We start from the raw sequence: 21,751 nt of genomic DNA on the forward strand, positions 1-21,751 counted from the left end.
CAATGCTTGTTCCAGTGGATAGAAAGATTTTATGTTGCATTAACCTTCCTTGCTTAAAGGAACCTTTCAGCGTCTGTCAGAGGACACATTAGGAATTTCCCATGTATTAGCCTTGCAAATCCTATGCCACTTCTTGACTTAATGCTGCAGCATGTGGAGCAACATATTTCATTTTCTTGCACAGCTGAGAACAGAACCCAACCCTATGCAGGCATTTTACAACATAACCCGTTTTTCTGAGGTCCGAGGAGTCATTGATTGCATCCACATTGCCATCAGTGCTCCACCTGATAGTCAGCCAGAAGGGTTCCCCTTCAAACTGCCAGGTTGCAGTGCACAGAGTATTGTATATAGTGCATCTGTGCCACCCATGCAGTTCCATAATTCCCCCATGTGACAGTTTTGACCTGTGCCAGCAGTTTGCATGGACTGACTCTGCATGGAGTCATCTAGTTAGTATGTGTACACATTGCCAAGCACATAAGTCTAAATATGCTGCTGCCATTTAAGATGCAGCAGGCCACTTACAATGGTGTCCACTGTTGTGTGTTGCAAGTGATGATGGATACATTTTGGAACCATTGATAAGTACCATCTGTAATGCTCAGACTGTGGCTGAGCTAGTGTACAGCACTGCATTTGCAGATACAGGACATTGCCATATATGTGTTTTGGACTCCTTAAGAGATGCTTCCACTGCTTTAGAGACCTCTAGTAGATGTGATGCAGTATACATGTGCGACTTTCATTCATAAGTAGGTACTAGGCTATCGGCCCAGGGGCCTATACAAGCCCAGACAAAAAGGTACCCTGACTTTTGCCACCCAAGAAAATTATTTTCCTGTGCCACTGTCTAGCAGAGCCACAGAGGTGATCCCTGGGGTGAAATTCCTATTTCCCATCCAAAATTCCTATTTCCCATCCAATCATCAAGATTTTTCTTGAAGAGTGCTAATGAGGAGCTTTGTTTGATATAGTTTGTTTCAGAGTATGGGAAGTTTCTGGGACAGGAATCTATCCCTTCGGCAAGTTCTGTTTATTGTGGTGACAAGGTTTAGGTCCCTAGAGCGTGTAGCTCGGAGGGTTTGGGATTTCTTTAAGTGGAGCATGTCCAACAGCTCTAGGTTTGACATAGCTTTGTATGTTCGGTAGAGATCACCTCTGAGTAGGCGATATGCGACGGAGTAAAGCTGGAGTTTTTTGAGACTGTCTGTGTAAGGCATCTGTTTGAGGTCGGTAATCCTCTTTGTGAGGTATTTCTGTGGCTTTTTCAGTTGTATGTCTTGTGAGGTACATACCAAAAGGGTCGTTTTACTCTATAATGGGTCTAATGAATGATGAGTAGAGGGGAACAATGACCTCTTTTTTTCTGGATGAGAAACCTTTTGTGATGAGGTGTGCCACGTAGAAGGATTTCCTGACTACTGTGGCGATGTGATTATCAAAGGAGTGACTACTGTCCACCTTTGTCCCAAGGTCTCGTATCACACTTTCTGTGTTAAGTATACTACCGCCTATGTTGTAGTTCATGGGTACAGAGTTTTTACCAAAGGGGATGACAATGCACTTTTTGGCATTGAGCTTGAGGCCATGGCTTTGACACCAGGCATCTGTCTCAGTGAGGCCCTTTTGTAGGATGTCCACATTGTTTTTATTATGGCTCCTAGTTTGCAGTCATCTGCGAACTTCATTAGCCGAAGACCTTCTGTGTTGGCCTGCACTTTAGTGAAGTAGATACCAAACAGGAGAGGACCCAGGACTGAACCCTGTGGTACTGCACTTGTCACTGGTCTGAAGTTGGATTTGGAGTCTGCTACTTTCACAGTGTGGGTACTGTCAGTGAGCTATTTGGCAACCCATCTTGTGACATAGAGATTTGTACCGAGTTTAGTGAGTTTAGCTATAATTCCAGAGTGGGGGATGGTGTCAAAAACCTTGTCGAGATCTAGATAGGCTGTGTGAATCACCTTACCCTCATCTACAGCTTTGGTGACTGCTTCAAAGAAGTCTATCAGGTTTAGGAGACATAATCTGCCTTTTACAAACCCAAACTGGGTGGGGTCCTGAGTTTGGAGATTACCAATGTCATTGTTTATGTAATGGAACTTACAAATGTGGCCATTGTAAGCAATGTGAATTTGTAGTAGATAAGAGTGAGGTATATTTGAGCAGTAGGGAAGTGAATATTAAAAATAAAGGACATTATAATTGTGGTACACAGGGTTTGGTATATATAGCTTTATGTGGAAAATGCAGTTCTTTTTATATAGGTAAGACGGAGAGAGTCCTGAGGAGAAGAATCTATGAACATATATATGAAATTTCAAGACAAAAGGAAACAAATGCTTTATATAAGCATACCAAGGAATGTATAGGTTCAAAATTTTCATTTTTTATAATAGAACAAGTAAAAAGGGAAACAAGGGGTGGACTATGGGAAGAATGGCTCGAATATAAGGAATTATGGTGGCAAATTAAGTTAGAAGCCACAAAAAATCCTGGTTTAAATGAGCACATTTCATTAACCCCTGTATTAAAACTAAAAGCTGGGAAAGTGTAATTATTTATTTGAACAGTAGAGGGTGATCGTGTACATATCTCCAATGCATAATAAAAGGACCAAATAGGAATGTAATTAGAATTATTAATTAAGTGAATTCATTATGTATTTATGTATTTATTTATTTATTTTAAATGTAAAAGGGAGAATAGGGTGTAATATATTTTGTGTATGGAGTAAGTAATTTTAATTATTTAACATTGTAAACATTGGTCTTGTTTTTAACTAATGGAGTTAGAAGCAGTAATTAAATATTAATGAGCTATGCCTAGCCTGATTTGATGATACAAGGTGCACTTTATCAACATAGGTGAATTCATTTTTTTTAAAAACATATTTAAGCACTTTATTTATACTGATTTGTTGTATCTGATGAAGTCCAACAGTAGTAGTGGATGAAAACGCAGAGTGTACTAAGAGCGTTAATGTGGAGTATATTTTTCGTGGTTGTGCAATAAAAACTTTTCTGTGGAAATATAGCTGGCGTACTCCGTTCCATCTACCTTGCTCTTTTTGAGTTAATTGTTTATAAGTTCCATGATGATACGTTCCATAGCCTTGCAGACCAGGCTCGTTAGGCTAAAGGGGCGGTAGTTTCCGGGGTCTGTGATGGCTCCCCCTTTGTGGAGTGGGATAACCGTCGCTGTGCGCCATTCAGTGGCCACATAGCTTGAGGTGAGGCTATGATTGAACATGGTACTTAGGTGGGGTGCCACTTCAACATAGCCTGGGATGTTGTCAGGTCCCATGGATGCTGTGTTCTTGGCTTTGGATAGTGTTTTTTTTTACCTGTGCAGCCGTGATTACAAGAACTTTGCATTCTTCTGGTATAGAGGTGGGCCCTTTAGGGGATGACAGTGGGGTAAAGTTAGCACTGAGCCTATCTGCCAGGATGTTGGCAATATCAGTTGGTTCTGTATATTTAGTGCCATTGTGCTGTAACTCAGAGCAGATCTGAGTGTTGCTGTTGAGATTCTTGACATAGCTGTAGAATGCTTTGTGGTTGTCTTTAGAGTCAGTGGCGATTTTGTTTTCATAAGTAGCTTTGGAGGATTTTATGAGGGATCTCAGCTTCTTACTGAGGCTTACCAGGGAGTTTCTCCAATCATGGAATTTTACTCTTTCTTGCAACAGTTTCTTTCTTCTGTTGCAGAGTTTGTTTATGGCAGTGGATCACCAAATTGGCTTCCTTTTTTGGAGGATAGCATCTTGGTTCTGTTAGGCATTGCACGATCCATGCACTCGTGTAAGTGCTTATAAAGTGGATTTGTGTAGGATTCAGCAGTCATACCTCTAGTGTCCATCAGCATGGGTGTCGTGAAGTTTGCCAGTTCTGTCTTAAGAAGCATGAAGTTGGCTTTGGAGAAATTCTTTACTGTGGTTTCCCTAATGGGGGGTGGGGGAGGGATGCGGATGTCTAGGGTGATTAGCTTGTGGTCAGATCTGACCAATGAGGAATTGACCTCTGGTGTGGAGCACCGGTTGCCCATGTTGGTAATAACCAGGTTTAGGATATTGCTGCCCCTGGTGGGGGTGTGGATAAGTTGATCCAAGGCACTGGAATTTTTGAATTCCAGAAAACGTTTAGCACAAGAGTTGGTACAGGAGTAGTTTTCCCAGTTAATGGTAGGGTAGTTGAAATCGTCCATTATTAGGCTGTTAGGTTGTACCCTAATATTTTCCAGTGTATCAAGAAATGAGGAGTGGGAATCCTGGGGCATGGTGGGGGATCTGTAGCAAGCTACAATTTGGATTACTGTCTTACCCAGAGTTAGTTGCACTTGGATAATCTCGGATGCATTATGCTGAGCAACTAGCCTGGAGGTGTGGATATCCTTAATGAATATGACACACCTCTGCCTTTAGTGTTTCGGTCCAGGTTAGGTGGCCGAAAGGTGTGGTATGAATTATAGCCTGGTAATGCAGGGGTACTCTCTGGAGCCTTGAACCAGGTCTCTGTCACTGCACAGATGTCGATGTTCTCCATTTTAAGGAGTGCCTTGAGTGAGTGCATTTTGAGGTTTAGACTTCTAGCACTGAGTAGTAATACCCTCAGATTCTTCTTGCCTGTACCTGTTACGGTGGTGAATTTGTCATTTGAACCTTGCCTAAAAAAGGCACTATAGGGTGGCCAGAGCCTTAGCCAGTGTCCGGAATCCCAGGGGTGACAGGTGCAGGCCATCTCTGGCAAAGCATCATGGTTTGTCGATCATGTCATCCCAGGCAGACAGATACTGGATCCCCTTAGAATGACACCAGAAGCTTAGCCAATTGTTGAAGTCAGTCATTGTGTCCTTGTACTGTGGTATCATTCCAGGGGGTGATGGCAGGATGCTACTCAGGGCTAGGGTCATACCTGCCTGGGCTACAAGATCGGACAGCTTCTCCATGTCCCTTTTCATGTAGTCCAAGGAGGTACGTCTCAGGTCATTCACACCAACATGGACAATGACAGAGTCATATTTGTACTTGTTGTGGAGTGACCTGAGTGCATGTGTTATGTGGCGGATCCTGGCACCCGACAGGCAGCTGACAGTAACTTTCTCCTTGTTTAGCCTGGTGAGTGGAACATCAGTGTGCTTGACTATAGAGTCACCTATGACTAGAGTGTTGGGTACGTTGTTATGTCTTATGGGCTGTGGTTGAGTGGCACATTGAGTTTGTGAGCTATGTGTCATTTGGGTTTTGGTGGGGGGGTGGAGGTTGCTTGTGTTTCTGCTTTGGAGGTCCCTGTTGCTTGGGCAGGTTTTTACTGAGAGCCGCCACAAATGTAGGTGTGTGTTTTGTGTTTCTATGTGTGTGTTTTGGTGGTGTAGGTTTTGAGGGACTATATGTGCTGAGTGTGGTGTGGTGCAAGTGTTTACCTTCTCCTCTTCACTGTCTAGTCCAGTTTGGCTATATAAGTGCATCTCTCACATGTTGTAGTGTTGGGTTGTAGGAGGAGAGGGTTGTCTGTGTACATGAGGCAATTACTGCATTGCTCCAAGATGCCCAGATTCATCAGGTAGGCAGGAGAAAACACCGGGAGCTGACCCTTAGACATACCTGGATAGGTACTTATTTAAGTACTAGAAACTGTTTTCCTCTAGGACAGTGAGGAAAGTGCTGTAGTAATTTGTAGCTTATTTAGTGCTTACAATAAGTTCTGAACAAGTGCCGAGCTCAAAGAAACCGACTTGAGTGCTGAAACAAAAAAAAAAAAACTGGCTAGTTCTAAGAAACAAAATTAAGCTAGAAGGCTTCCCTCCAACACATAAAGGCTTGGGGGCTTAGAAGCCCACAAATAGTCCTGGACACACAGCAAATCTGTATCCAGACTAGACTACCCACAGGAAAGGCAGGAAACAAGCTTAGAATTTTTTTTAAATGGAAAGTGAGAAAGGAGGAGCAGAAACTAAGGTGATTGGCCTTCGCAAATGCTCTCCCTGTATTAGGTAGAATGAGGTAATGACACTAGACTGGGAGGATGGCCCCAGATCAGATTTACAGTATGGGTGGGCAGCTGCAAAGCCACCAACTATAAGAACAGCATACCAATAGGGAGGGTGGGAAACAAACTGCAGAAATGTTTCTCACAGCAGAAAAGTAGCAATGAACCTTTAAATGAAAGTTTTAAACCGCTAAAGGAGCCTCTAGAGAAAGCTTTTAATTACAAACAAGTTATCAGAATTAAACAACCCAACAGATGCTTAATAAAAGTGGACAATTTCCAGTTAATACCTCACACACAGTGAAACTAGCTAGAAAAATATACAGTACATAAAGTACTATAAATAACTCAAAAAATAAGCAAAAAAAAAAAACATGATACTTAATGTTATATATTATAGATCCGAGTTTGCTCTGTGTCCTTCCTTCGATTAGCTCAGTGTGAAATGGCAGAAACACTCACAACTTAACTTCTTAGGTAACAGAAAGTTGAAACCTGAGACAACTTTTAAGAAAAAAAAGCTCAAAAGAACCAATGAGGTGCTCAGTCTAAACTATAGTCCAGGTGACCTCAGTCAGCCAATGACCTTAAACAATTCTCTCTCTCTGAATTGCCTGATGGCTTTGGCTAAACCAAGATGTCCCTGAATATTTGCTCAGACACACAGCCTCCACAAACACTAGGCCCAAATAAAAGCCTGAATATGGACAATGCTACAAATATCCACACTACTCAGAACCAAACTGCAGAAATGTTTCTCACAGCAGAAAAGCAGCAGTGAGTTTATAAAGTGCAATTGTGTAGGATTCAGTAGTCATAACTGTATTGTCCATATGCATGGGTGTCATAAAGTTCACCACTTCTGTCTTAACTCATTTCCTCCAGTAGAGCTCTTTTGAGTGTGTACCTTTAACTCCCAGTGGGTGTGGCTGCAGCCTTTATAAAATGAAGTTATCACCTTACAGTTCTAACAAATGCTCATTAACAGAGTTCAAATATCAAAACAATTGTGTTTGCCATCATGTATGCTTCAAGATAAAATATTCTGATACCTTGTATGTAAACATGGTTTTGGAATTATTAATGCAAATATGAACAGGCAATATTTGACACCTAGAGGAGGAGTAAGAGGTAACGGCAGAAACGCCTGGAGACGTCACTTGGCTGAGTTAAGAAGCATGAAGTTTGCTTTGGAAAAGTTTTTTACCATGGTTTCCTTAATGGGGGGTGGGGGCAGGATGTATCTAGGGTAATTAGCTTATGGTCGGATCAGACCAATGAGGCATTGACTTCAGGTGTGGCACACCGGTCACTCATGTTGGTAATGACCAGATCTAGGATATTGTTGCCCCTGGTGGGTGATGTGGATAAGTTGATCCAGGGCATTGGAGTTTATGAATTCCAGAAAGCGTTGAGCGAAGGAGTTGGTACATGAGTAGATTTCCCAGTTAATGGTGGGGTAGTTGAAATCGCCCATTATTAGGGTGTTTGGTTGAACCCTAATATTTTCCAGTATATCAAGAAAAGGAGTGGGAATCCTGGGGCATGGTGGGTGATCTGTAGCAAGCTACAATTTGGATTGCAGCTTTGCCCAGGGTTAGTTGCACTTGGATAACCTCAGCTGCATTATGCTGAGCAACTAGCCTGGAGGTGCGGATATCCCTAATGAATATGGACACACCTCCTCCTTTGGTGTTCTGGTCCAGGTTACATGGCCGAAAAGTCTGGTATGAGTTATAGCCTGGTAGTGCAGGGGTGCTCTCTGGAGCTTTGAAACCAGGTCTCAGTCACTACAGATATCAATGTTCTCCATTTTAAGGAGTGCCTCGAGTGAGTGCATTTTGAGATTTAGACTTCTAGCATTGAGTAGCATCACTCTCAGTTTTTGCTTGCCTGTTCCGAATCCCAGGGGTGACAGGTGCAGGCCATTTCTTGCAAAGCATTGTGGTCTGTCAGTCATGTCATCCCAGGCAGATAGACACTGGATCCCTGTAGACTGGCACCAGAAGCTTAGCCAATTGTTGAAGTCAATCATTTTGTCCTTGTACTGCAGCATCATTCTGGGTGATGGCAGAATGCTACTCGGGGCTAGGGTCATACCTGCCTGGGCTACAAGATTGGAGAGCTCTTCCATGTCTCTCTTCATGTAGTCCAGGAAGGTACATCTCAGGTCGTTCACACCAACATGGACAATGACGGAGTCATATTTGTACTTGTGGAGTTACCCGAGTGCATGGGTTATGTGGTGGATCCTGGCGCCCGACAGGCAGCTCACAGTAATCTCCTTGTTTAGCCTGTTGAGTGGGACATCAGTGTGCCTGATTATAGAGTCAGCTATGACTAGTGTGTTGGGTACGATGTTTTGCCTTAACGGCTGTGGTTGAGTGGCACACTGAGTCTGCAGGCTATGTATCAGTTGGTTTGTGTTGGGGGGTGGAGGTTGCTTGCATTTCTGCTTTGGCGGTCTCTGTTGCTTGAGCAAATTATTATTGCGAGCCTCCACAAATTTTTTTTGTGTTTCTATGTGTGGATTTTGGTGGTGTAGATTTAGTGAGACTATGTGATGAGTGTGGTGCGGTGCAAGTGTTTACCTTCTCCTCTTGACTGTCAAGTTCAGTCTTGATTGGAGAGAGCTTTACCTCCAGTTTGGCTAGATAAGTGCATCGCTCACAGGTTGTAGTGTTGGGTGGTAGGAGGAGAGGGTTGTCTGTGTACATGAGGCAATTTCTGCATTGCCCAAATTCATCAGATAGACAGGAGAGAACACTGGGAGCTGACCCTTGGACATGCCTGAATAAAAAACTATTTTCCTCTAGATAAGTGAGGAAAGTCAGTACAAGAGCGGTTTTTCTCTAAGCAAGTGAGGAAAGTAAGTACCAAAACTGTTTTCCTCTAGGCAATGAGGAAGGTTGAGTGCTGTAGTAATTAGTAGGTTATTTAGTGCTTACAAGTTCTGAACAAGTGCTGATCACGAATAAGCAAATTCAAGTGCTAAAACTAAGAATCTGTATCTGGACTAAACTAGTTACAGGAAAGGGGGGAAACAAGTGCAAATGCTGGCTTTTAAATCAGAAAGTTGAGAGAGCTGGAAAAACTACCCAAACGGCCAATAACTACAATTTCTGGACCAGAACCACTCATTATGTGGTAGATAGGTTACCTAGTGCTTACCACTCCCACTGATAAGCTAAAAGTCTTCCCTCCAACACAGAAAGCTTGGGGGGCTCAGAAACTTACATACAGTCCTGGATACAGCAAATCTGAATCTGTACTACACTAGTTACAGGAAAGGATTTTTTTAATATATATATATATATATATATATATATATATATATATATATATATGTATGTGTATATATATATATATATATATATATATATATATATATATATATATATATATATATATATATACATACAGAAAAGTAGCTAAAACAGCAGTAAAAACTATTCAAATGCAGTGCAAGCTAGCACACTTGAGTATGTAGCAATGTTAGACCAAACAGTTTAAAAAATGCAATTAAATTAAAAATTATTAAAAACAAGTGCAGAAGGAGTCTATTGGGTAGAATGAGGTAAAGAGATGGGCCTGGGTGGGGGGGGGTGTCCCAGATCAAATCTACAGTGGGGACGAGCAACTGCAAAAGCCTCCAAATTTAAACAACAAGATAGGGAGGGTGGGTATGGGAAAACCAACACCTTCAGCAGAGATCTGAAAAACTATACAGTGAAGCAAAAATAACAGTGCACAACTCTGAAGTCAGCCAGCAATGATATAAAGTTAGTCAAACAACCATTACCAGTAGACAACTCTGAAGTGTCAGAAAAATATACTCAGCTCTATATATCTCCAGATAGTTTGAAGAGCACTCTGTCAGGACACAGGAAGGCTCTAGCAATGATATGCAGGCTGTTACTAAGAGGGTCTAGTTTTATGCAAGTAATCCTTGAGATAGTCCGATAACATTTGGGGTGCGTACCATGTTGCATAATATGGTCATATGGATACAGCTACAGCCCAGTAATATCTCAGTACTGCCTGAGAGACCTGTTATGCTAGCAGATGAGGGTCTGGTGCAGAGTCATCTGAGAATCTATCTGCTGCAGCACCTCATGAAAACCAGAAGTAGGTGCAGTACTTTGTAACACTGGCAGAGAGAGAGAGAGAGAAGTATTTGTGATGGTCCTAGTCATGCTCAGATGCCACCATAGAGTACAACTGATGCATCCATGAACAGACCAAAGTTATCCATTACAGTTCATCGAGTGGTGGCCACATTGTAAATTAGACATCAGACAGGCTAGATGATTGGACAGGGCATACTTATCCACACAGATGAGGTGGAGTAACACTGATGGTTGACAGCAACCCTATTGCATGGGTTACGGTCACTTGGACAAATAGTAGATTGGGGACTACTATTGCATACTGTGTCCTCTGCTAGCAGGATGGAACTCCATGCTATAAATTTAGGAATGTGTACTCTCTGGCCCTGCAGTTTCATGGATGGATGCATTCTCTAAGAGGGACAGTGTGACACTTTTAGCATGTATGGGAACCCTGATGCAGCTTCCTATGTTGAGAGCCAAGAGATGGACTTGTTTACATGACCTCTGTGATGGCCACAATGAGACATGGCAAGCAAACCACCAACAGGGTATTGTGTCTGTGTGGAACTGCAAAAGCCTGACCAGCTGACTGGTGAGCCAGATAAGAGGTGATCAGCCATGACTGTGATATTGATATTGATCATGCCTAGGGGTGGTGGCTCCAGTGGCCAGGTGTGACAGTGATTCAGTCTCTGGAACAGTAAGTGCCATCTCTGTATGCCCAAGTTGTAAATGACAAATTTTCATCCAGACCGTTGTATGGTCACAGCTGGTATATTTTTCATAGGCACAACAGGGAGCAGTTGCCACATGCTTCATGAATGCACCAGTAACCATTATGCACTCAATGCAGCTGTGCTCATTCTCACGCAGGCCTTTCAGGGTGCTCATAGTCGATACCTAACTGACCTGTATGCCATCTGACTGATGGCAGATGTGGTACCTAGGTCAGGGAAAGATGTGGAGTCATGGCAGCAATGGACCCAACATGTTTGCTTCCTCTGCTGGGTACATACACACATTGGGGAGGGCAGTGTGGGTGACAGATGCAGTGTGCGGTGATTTGTCACTTTTCTGCATAGTCTGGGTGCAGCATGATGTCCAGTGCTACTTATGCTGAAAGTTTTGGAATGCATCCTTCACTCAACCCATATGTGAGGAATGTGCAAGTGCCCTCCATTGTTGGCATTGCTGAGGACAGTGCCATTGTGCTGTCTGACCATGTAATGTATATGTTGCCATCTTTGTCATCTCTAGGTATCCTGCTTACAACAGGCATGTGCTGCACCTTCCGCCACTAGAACCTGTGAAAACAGATAGATAAAATACCTGTGGCAGTGCTGGAACATATACCTCACTCCCCCAACTGTATCTGTGAATAGCATGTGCGTGCATACATATTTCTTTGTGCAATGTGTTACATTTGCAGCCACAGTGTACCTGGAGAACACCTTATACCTAGTCAGCATCCCAAAGCTTAGGCTCTGTACAACCAGTGTATGTCCCTACCATAAGATCATGAAGCTGTACAATAAGGAGCATGAAAATCTTCAACGTTCTTGCTGCCAGTCCAGATAGTGAAAGTTTGCTTTCACTTTGGTCTGTCAACTGTACGTCTTGTGACATTTTCCTTTGCAAGTGGGCAGATGATAGGTTCCTAGGTGGTTACTGGACTATTGACCCAAAGGTCTTTATAAGTCTAGCCATGTGTGCCCAATGTAAAGTATCTTGCTTAAACTTGAAATCTTGGTTGGCAACAACTGCCCATATCTAGGAAGATCATAGGTGAAATCCCCGGCAGGAATTTATGGTTTCTCATCCAGTCAACTAGGCTGTGCTTAAATGGGGTCATAGAGGGACTTTGTTTGTTGTGAATTGATAGCCTATTCCAGAGGAGTGGCATCCTCCTGAGAAATGTACCCGTCTCTCCAACAGGTCCTATTTATGTCACAGGCCAGATTAAGGTTGTTGGAGCAGGTGAACCTTGTCACATTTGACTTGTGAATGTGCAGCATTTCCATTGGGTTTGGATCAGAGATTGCTCTGTAGGTCAGGCACAAGTCTCCTCTAAGTAGTCCTGTAAGCTGCTGAGTACAGTGACAGTGACTTCAGACCGTCTATGTATGACTTTGCTGGAGACCCTGAAACTCTGGATAGTCAAGTCCCCCCTTGATGAAGCTTCCTCCTTCGATTTTGTTTGACGTTATTTATATTTTTGTCTTACATCAACTAGGAGGAGTAAATGTGAGTGTGGGAGGAAGACCTTATAAGGATAGTCATGCTAAATGTTTGTTCTGCTTAGAACCTAGTTACCTTAAAGAGTGCTCCATTTGTCAGCCTTTTGTACTTAAAATAAGGAGTTGCATTATCTCCTCTCCAAATAAATCTTGGGAAAACAGGAAGTTTTAAGGAGATTGTGCAGGGTGGGCTGGCTTCCAAATCTTCTCAGTTGGATGTTCTCAGCAACCCAGAATGAAGCTCAAAAAGTTGAAGCCCAAAGCTGCTGCTGTCTGATCAGAGCTGGATGTTGCTGCTGTGGAGCTTCATGAGCTTTGACTGGCCGGAGATGTTCTTCATCTCACATTGCTGCAGTCCTTACACTTGGGTAGTCCGCTGTCCTCAGTCGGCCCGAATATCAAAGTATAAGGCTGACGTCGGTCAAGGCGCATTTGACTGACATCAGGACGTCAGGGTACAAATGCGCATGACCGACGTCATATCCTCAGTCTTTTTTGCCGCATGGTCCGATGCAGAAGCAGCGTTGCAAGTGCCGGTTGGCGTTCTGAAATTTTTCGAATTCGGAGTTTCAGACCGAGTCAAAGTTGGCTAAGTACCCCGTTGGGGAATATTTTAGTTTTTTCTTGCCTCAGTGGTTTACCGGATGTCAGAAAAAGTGAATAACTGTATTTCTTGTGGGAAACAGATACCGCATAGAGATTATCATACTTTGTGTATTCCTTGTTTAGGGCCTGAGCACGACGTTGTTGGGTGTCGCTCTTGTGCTAGATTCAATAAGCGCACTATAAAGAGAAGGTTAGATTGTGCCAGGTTAGTCTTCGGGAAGCGGTGTAATTATAAAATGCTACTAAGCCTAGGCTAGAAGAACCGTCTGCTCCGGACGCCGGTTCTTTAGAGGTGTCGGTGGAGCCGGTGGTTCCGCCGGAGGTTTCTTTGGAGTCCCAGGGAGAGACTTTGTTATTGCAGGATGTGGCCTCTCAAGGAGGCAGGTCAGGCAGAAGGGGCTTCTCAGGTTACTGTACTCCCCTCCCTTCCTAGGGTGGTTAGGCCCTCTCCTTCTGTTTCCAAGGCTTCTCCCAGAGGCAGGCCAGGTTTAGCTTCAGTTGGTGTCACCCCTAGTTCTTCAGGAACTGTGCCCAAGAAGCATATGCTTAAAATGGCAGAAGATTTGATTACTTTGATTAGAGGTTCTTTGCCCCCTCCTGATAAGAGACCAAGGGTGGAACCTGAGCTAGGGAGTTTTGAGCAGGCTTCGGATGTTTCAGAGTCTTCGGCTGAAGACTTGCAGGAGTATTCTCCTTATTCTGATGTGGATGACTCTACTCCTTCTGCTTCTCCTCCTGAGGATTTTTCTTTTTCAGAGACTCTTCATTCCATGAGGGAGCATTTTAAGTGGGAAGGTCAGGACTTCTCTGATTCCAGGAAAAGGCTTAGGGAATTTTTGTTTTTACCCCAGCATAGGCCTTTGGCTATTCCTCCTGTTCTGGATGTGGTGGAAGATGTTTTTGCAGAGGCTTCTCTTAATCCTGATTCTTTGCTTCCTGCTCCTGTTAAACCGGATAGGTATTACAGGGTGCCTGAAGCTCATAAGTATCTTTTTAAGAGTCCTAGGGCAGACCCAGAAACTGTTAGTCAGGGGCCTAAAGGTGTTAAGGCTTCTGTTGTCAAAAATCCGGTTCCTCCAGATAAAGAGGCCAGGGCTTTGGATAGATGGGGAAAGAAAGTTTATACTTCTTCCACCCTAGCTATGAGGGCTTTGAATTGCCAGTTTCACATGTTGAAATACCAAAACTATCTCCTTTCACAATTGAAGTCTAAGGTAGATGCTCTGGCGGAAGGTATTGAGTGTAAGGAGTTACAAGATTTAGTACATGTTTCTGAGCAGGTGGGTAAGCATTCTTTGCAATGTGGTTTTGATGCTGTACAGGCCTCGTCTAGGGTCGCTGCCACTGGGTCAGTTCTTCGCAGGCACGCCTGGCTGAGGGATCAGAATTTATCTGACCATGTTAAGACAAGGATTTTAGATGCTCCTTTACAATCTGATGTGTTGTTTGGTTCTCCTGTTGAGGCAGTCTTAAAGAAAATGGAAGACAAGGCTAAGTCTATGCAGACTGTTAAAGATTTTTTGCAGGTTCAGCCTCCGAAGTTTAGTAGAAATTGGCCTACCAAGGGGTGGACGTATCCTTCTTATGATTCCCAGTCTAGGGGTAGGTCTAGACATGGTAGGGGCAGAGCTCAGGGCTCTTTCAGGCCTAGAACAGGGAGTTCACCTGCACAGTCTTCGGGTGAGGGCAGGGGTCAGTCCTTTCGTAAACAGACCCAATGACCTACCTTTTCAGCTGCCAGAGCCTTTTCGTCTGGCAGCACCTTTGGGAGGAAGGTTGGCACTTTTCAAGGAAAATTGGAGTTTGATTACCCAAGGCAGATGGGTATTGGATATCATACACCACGGTTACAGGTTTTATTTCCATACCTTGCCTCCTTTCAAAGGCATGCCAGACGTTCCTCCTCAACAAAGAATAGAGGCTCACAAACAAATTTCTCTGTTACTTCAAATAGGGGCCATACAGCCGGTCCCTATGCCAGAAGTGGGCCTAGGATTTTATTCTCGCCTGTTCCTAGTACCAAAGAAGGGGAACACGTGGAGACCAATTTTGGATTTATCTACCCTCAACACTTATCTGGACATTCCCAAGTTCAAAATGTTGACGTTACAACAGCTTTTACCTCTGCTGGGCAAAGATCATTGGATGGTAACTTTGGATCTCAAGGAGGCTTACCTTCATGTTCCTATCAGACTGAGTTGCAGGAAGTATCTGAGTTTTCGAGCTGGGACTTCTCATTATCAGTTCTCTGCATTGCCCTTTGGCTTATCTACTGCACCCAGAGTGTCCACGAAAGTTCTGGCTCCAGTGATAGCTTTCCTCAGGCTAAAAGGAATACAGATCTATCCTTATTTGGACGATTGCCTGATTCTGGCTCAAGGAAGGGACGAGCTTCTTCATCATTTGGAATATGTGATAGCAGTGCTAAGATGCCTGGGGTATTCTGTGAATGAAATAAAGTCCAGTCTAGTACCCTCTCAGGACATGTGCTTTCTGGGTGTAAGATTGAATACAGCATCCCAGATGGCCTTTTTGACCCCGGACAAACAAAAGAATCTTTCCCTTTACTTTCATCAATTGTCTCATCAGTCCAGGCTGACTGCAAGGACAGTCCTTCAAGCCTTGGGGTTCATGGCATCTTGTATTCTGGTGCTTCCCAATGCCAAACTGCATATGAGGAAGTTACAATGGTATCTCAAAATGTATGGACACAGCACTGCCAGGATCTGGACACTGTCATTCAAATAATACCTTGCATTCAAAAGGAATTGTTGTGGTGGGCTCAGGAATGTCACCTAAACAAGGGACTCTCTGTGACCCGGCCAGAGGCGAGTCAGATTCTAACGACAGATGCCTCAGACAAAGCTTGGGGAGCTCATCTGAATGGAAAGTGGATACAAGACAAGTGGCCTGCCAGACTACAACATCTACATATCAACTTGAAGGAGATGTTAGCAGTCCAGTTTGCATTAATAGCTTTCAAGGATTTACTTCTTCCAGGGCAGGTGTTGATTCTAACAGACAACACAACTGTCATGTGGTACATCAACAAGCAAGGGGAACACATTCTTATCCTCTATGCAGGCAAGCAATGATTTTGTGGGAGACTGCTCTCAGTTTACAGCTAAATCTTCAGGCAAGGTTTCTGCCGGGAGCACAGAACTCCTTAGCAGATGTGTTGAGCAGACGAATTATGGATCCCCACGAGTGGAAATTGGATCCTCATGTATTTCAGAAATTGACAGTGTCATGGGGAACTCCAGACATAGATCTGTTCGCTTCTCCACTAAACCACCAGCTGCCAAAGTTTTGCACAAAAGGTTTCATCCCACAGCTTGGAAAGTGGATGCTCTTTCTTTCAATTGGAGCAATCTTCATGTGTATGCCTTTCCACCTCTGCCTCTCCTCCCAAAGGTACTACTAAAGGCCAGACAGGACAAGCCAAGGATGATTTTGATAGCTCCAGATTGGCCTCGACAGCATTGGTACCCATTACTGAGAAGCCTGGTACGGAGCCTCCATGGCCTTTGCCTTGATTCCACACCTGTTGTCTCAGGAGGACAGTCATTTGCTCAATGTCAAGCTTCACTCTCTTCACCTAACAGCCTGGCATATTCTGTTTTGAACCATAGTGGGTCTCAACTTCCACAGCAAGTTTTGAATGTTATTTTGGAAGCTAGAAGGCCTAGTACAAGGAAAGTGTACGCAGATAAATGGAAGAGATTTTTATTTTGGAGTGCAGCAAAGGATTTGGATGTTTCTGAGCCTAATTTAAGTGTGGCTCTTCAATATCTTACTGAGTTACTGGACAAAGGTTTGTCCTTCTCTTCTATTAAGGTTCATGCTGCAGCAATTTCGCCTCACTATGATTGTGACCCACCATTGTTTTCTCATCCTTTGTTCAAGCAATTTCTTAGAGGGGCAAAGAATATAAGACCCCACGAGAGCTCCTACTCCTGCTTGGGATCTCAATTTTGTGTTGGAGAAACTCACTCTACAACCTTTTGAGCCTGCAGCTACTACCGAGTTGAAATATTTATCATGGAAGACTGCCTTTTTGTTGGCCATTACCTCTGCAAGAAGGGTTTCTGAGTTGCAGGCCCTTATGGCGGTTGAGCCTTTCTTAATTTTCCATAAGGATAGGGTATCTTTACGCACTAATCCTTCCTTTATGCCTAAAGTGGTTTCTAGTGTGGCTTTAAACCAAACTATTCATTTGCCTACTTTTTATGCAAATCCCCAAAATAAAGGGGAAAAGATTTTGCACACTTTAGATGTACACAGGCAGTTGCGATATTATTTGGACAGAACTAAAGGGTTCAGGCAGTCTCAGCAGTTATTTGTTTCTTTTGCTTTGAGTTCTCAGGGCAAGCCTGTGTCAAAACAAACTATTTCTAAGTGGATTGGGTTTTGCATTGCTTTCTGTTATTCCTATCATGGCAAGGAGATTCCAGCTGGGATTAGGCCTCATTCCACTAGGGCTACTGCCACCGACAGCTTTTTGAGGGGTGGCAACTAAGGATATTTTGGAGGCAGCTACTTGGAGTTCAGTGCATACTTTCTCTAGGCATTATCACCTACCACTTTATTCTAAATCTAGGGCTGGTTTTGCCACTGCTGTTTTGCAGGGCATTTTGGCAGCTCCTGCTTCCTTATAGTTTGGCCATCCTCCTTACCTCTGCTTTGGGATTCTACCCAAGTGTAAGGACTGCAGCAATGTGAGATGAAGAACATAGTACAGTTTTGTACCTACCATAAATGTAGATGTTCGAAGATCCACATTGCTGCAGTCCAATTTACCCTCCCTCCTTCCCCTCTGTAGTTAGAGGCGGTTGTGTGAGTTGGGTTGTCAATATGGTGTATATTGTATATATTGTACATATTTTTAGTGCTAGGATGGTTGGTTGTTTGTTTGCTGTCTTTTGGTTTTGACCTTTCTTTTTAGGGTCTTCTGACATCTGGGGCAAGAAAAGACTGAGGATATGACGTTGGTCATGCGCATTTGTACCCTGACGTCCTGATGTCAGTCAAATGCGCCTTGACCGACGTCAGCCTTATACTTTGATATTCGGGCCGACCGAGGACAGCGGACTACCCAAGTGTAAGGACTGCAGCAATGTGGATCTTCGAACATCTACATTTATGGTAGGTACAAAACTGTACTTTTTTAGCTGCTCAAGCTTTCGTGACCCCTCTGAAGTCTGATAAGGCACAGCTTTTTGGCACATCCTGGCTGGTCAATTGGACAGCTATTATGACCACAGAGAAAGAACCATGGGTTATTGTATCAAAGGGACCTAAGGGCATACCTCAAGTTTTCATCTGCAAAATGTTTGAAGTACCCTTTATTGAGGTACATTGGGGTCAGATCCTCCCCATTATGTTCAACCTGATGCTCTTTAAGAAAGAAGCAGCAGACACAACATTCTGTTTCCTTTACTCCTTCTGTTGGAGACCCTCAAAAGTAGTGGGATGATTTCTTTTATGAGCTTTTTAATGCAGTCATATCTCTAAAGCCACCTTAGTTTTTCTTGACATCTTTCTTCTTTCATAAGAGAGAGAGAGACCTCTTCTGAAGAAAATTCATAATCAGAGGTAGATTCTTTAAATCTGGGAGGAATAAGCTATTCAGTTGTATTTGAATCTGAAGGTGTAGGTGCTTTGAATCTGAAGGTTGTAGGTACTATGTCTTCAGACTTTCCCTTAGAGACGTGGTCTTAAAAATTGATGGAGCACCTCAGTGAGAAGGGAAGTAGTGTAATGATGTGCAGAAAATATTTTTTATGACCTGTTTTTATATAGGAATCCCCAGTCCTTATACCATACTGCTAAAAGGTTTGCAGCACTTAAGAAACCTGACAAGTTTTGAAAGGTTCCAAACCACCCTGTAGTGATCTCTGCAGATTCTTACAAAGCCGCCAAGTCACTGGGCAAGCCATTTAATAACGCCTTGCCCAGTGACCAAAAGCAGTGCTGTGGATAGGTTTTGAAAAGTTGTACACCTCAGATACACTTTCTTTTCAAGTCATAAAATCCCATATGAATAGATTTTTTTGTCGATTATGGGAGATGGGGCTGGTCTGACAATACAGAAGTGTTACAGTCAATGCTCGATTCCTTTTACCCATGCAGCAGCGCACTCTATTAAATGCAGTTATAATGCTGCTAACACACCTTAAGGAGGTACGCTTCCTTGATTTAGACTTCGGTCTTTACCTGAAGATGTCAAGTTCACATTATTGGATGCCCGGTTGCATAGGGAAACTCTTTCAACCTGCTGCTGCTGAAATTTAAAGCCTGCATATTTTTAAAAGCCTGCAGGAGAGAGAGAGAGGAACGAGATTTTAAATAGATTTTCCTGTCTCCTGCTCCCATGTTCCAGAGAAATTGCCCTTCTAAGGCTGGCCTCTTTTTCAAAAAGAGTAGATACAGCAAAAAATAGTTTGGCAAAAAATAATTTCAAGAAACATCAAAGCCAGCCTTCAGGGGACCTTAAGTCTGCTTTCCAGACAAATGTGCCAGTTTGACAGTCTATGATAGTACCCTTCTTTCATCTCCCTTCTATCTTGATTTATTCTGTCTGTCAGACAGACTTTCTCACTCCTTCTGTGTATAGAGAGAGATAACTTCAGACCAGTGAGTCCTCAGCATCATAGACAAGGGTAACAAACAAACTTGGCTTTTCCTCCAACCCATTTGGGTATTCCAGAAGTGCCCTAAACCAAGAACACCTAGTTGTCCCATTCTGAAAGAGTTTTTCTGTGAACTATAGAATCAGTTTTCATTTTTTATTTACAACTCCTCTTGGTTCTGAGAAAGGAAGGACTTTGATCCAGAATGGGCTTCCAGCAGTCCTCAACAGATCTTGAACTTCAGGATGCTTCCTCTTCAAACTTTGCTTCCAGTGATTCTTATTCAAGCTTTATTGGTTAGCCTGGACCTGAATATTGCTTACCTTTTGTATTCATTATAAGGCCAAAAAATTCTTGATTTTTGTACTTTACAATTTCACTTTAAATTTTCTGATTTACCCTTTGGTCTTTCCACATCTCCAAGAGTATTCACCAAATGCCAGGCTCTAGTGATGGCCTTTTACAGGCTCCAGGATATTCATATCTATCCTTGTGTTGATTTTCTCCAGAATGCTTTGGGAGATGAACTTTTCTCGGATCTCAAGTTCACCATGGACCCTTTCTCTTTGTCTAAGCTTCACAGTAAATATAAAGTCTGTCATTATTTCATCTTATGACCTGTTTTTTCTAGGTTGCCGTATCAACACCATCTCCATGATTGCACTTCTCGCCATGACAAGTTGCAGTCTCTGAGAGCTCAGGGGGTACATGGCTTCATCCATGCAAATGATTTATTTTGCCAGATTCCACATGAGGAAGATATTCTATGGTACCTAAAATATATTTGAGCTCAGCTCTGCCACTCCCTAAATGTCCCAGTTCCTTTCATGCCCTTCATAAAGAATGGAGTTCTTTGGTAGATCAACTAAATATCAGTCAATTCAGGAATGCATTTTGTGGTTTTCTTTCCTTGCCAGGATGTTTCCATGGATGTTTCAGATCTGGCATGGGACGCATGTTCAGTGACTGAAAGTCCATAGAAAAGACCATGTAAATATCAATGAAATTAAATCCTTAATCCTGGCCATTCAGTCTCTACAATACCTCTGATGTACAGGCACTTTCCAAATCCTTGTAGACAATACCACTGTAATGTAGTACATCAGCAAATGAGGGGGGCAAAAATCAGATCTCTGCAGACTTGCAATGGCAGCCTGGGAGATGTCCATTCAGTACAGCCTTTTTCTTCAGGCAGTATGCATTCTATTAGAGGTTAATACAATGGCAGACTATCTGAGCCAAATCCAGGTCTTCCTTTAGATTTCCCATCAGTGGAGAACTCCCAAAAGGTCCTTTTTGTGTCCTGTCTGAACGGGCAGCTCAAACTGTTTTACTGCTGAGCACCAAGCCCAGAGTCTTGGAAAACTGATGCCATGTCAATCTTATGGAAAGGCAAATCCCTCTGACTTTTTTTCTCCGATCCCCAAGGTCCTGCTCGGAATCAAAAAGGGCAATTAGAAGATGGTGCTTGTGCCCCCATCTTGGCCTAGGCAGCATTGGTTCCCCCATCTCTAACACCTAACCAAAGGTAGCTACCACAAGTTACCGCAGTGGATGGGCCTGCTCACACAAGAGAGGGGTTCTGTCATTCACATAAACTTACAAACACTAATCCTTATTCTCTGGGTGACAGGATTCTGATTCCCTTCTGGCACATTTTTTAGAGGACATGTGACCAGTATTACAGATGGCTAGAAAACCTGCCACAAGAAAGTCTTATGTTTCGATATTTTATGTTTGGTGCCAAAAAGAAACCTGGACCCTTAATGGGATATCCCTGCTATTTCATATCTGTGCGAGTTGCTCAGTTCAGGTTTGGTATAGTCTTCGATCAAGGCACATATGTCTACTGTATGCACCAGTCTTCCCTTGGATCTACCACTGTCTGCACGTTTTGAGGACAAGCTGTTCTTAAAAGATGTCCTTCACAACAGGCCACCAGGAAAATCTGTACCGCTTCCTAGGGACTTGAAATATATATTTTGGAAAGCTAACTCTTCCCTTTTAACCTGCCTCTTTTTCGTTTAAAATTCTGTACCTGGAAGACAGTTTTACTAGTAGCCCTTAATATGGCTAAAGCCCTTAAGGCATCTTCATCGTTTCTAGTTTTCCACAAGGACAGATGATCTCATAGGACCAACCCTTCTTTCATGCCTAAAGTTGTCAATAACATT

General features: G+C 43.1%; 1 protein-coding gene across 2 annotated transcripts in view; it reads left to right on the forward strand.

Moving 5' to 3' along the window:
• Nucleotides 1–21,751, forward strand: part of THAP1 (THAP domain containing 1) — a 505,801-nt gene that overhangs the window by 214,023 nt on the left and 270,027 nt on the right. The window lies entirely within an intron of this gene.

This window comes from Protopterus annectens, chromosome 2.part2 (assembly GCF_019279795.1).
Source record: "Protopterus annectens isolate FY-2018-M chromosome 2.part2, PAN1.0, whole genome shotgun sequence".
NCBI classification, from domain to species: domain Eukaryota; kingdom Metazoa; phylum Chordata; order Ceratodontiformes; family Protopteridae; genus Protopterus; species Protopterus annectens.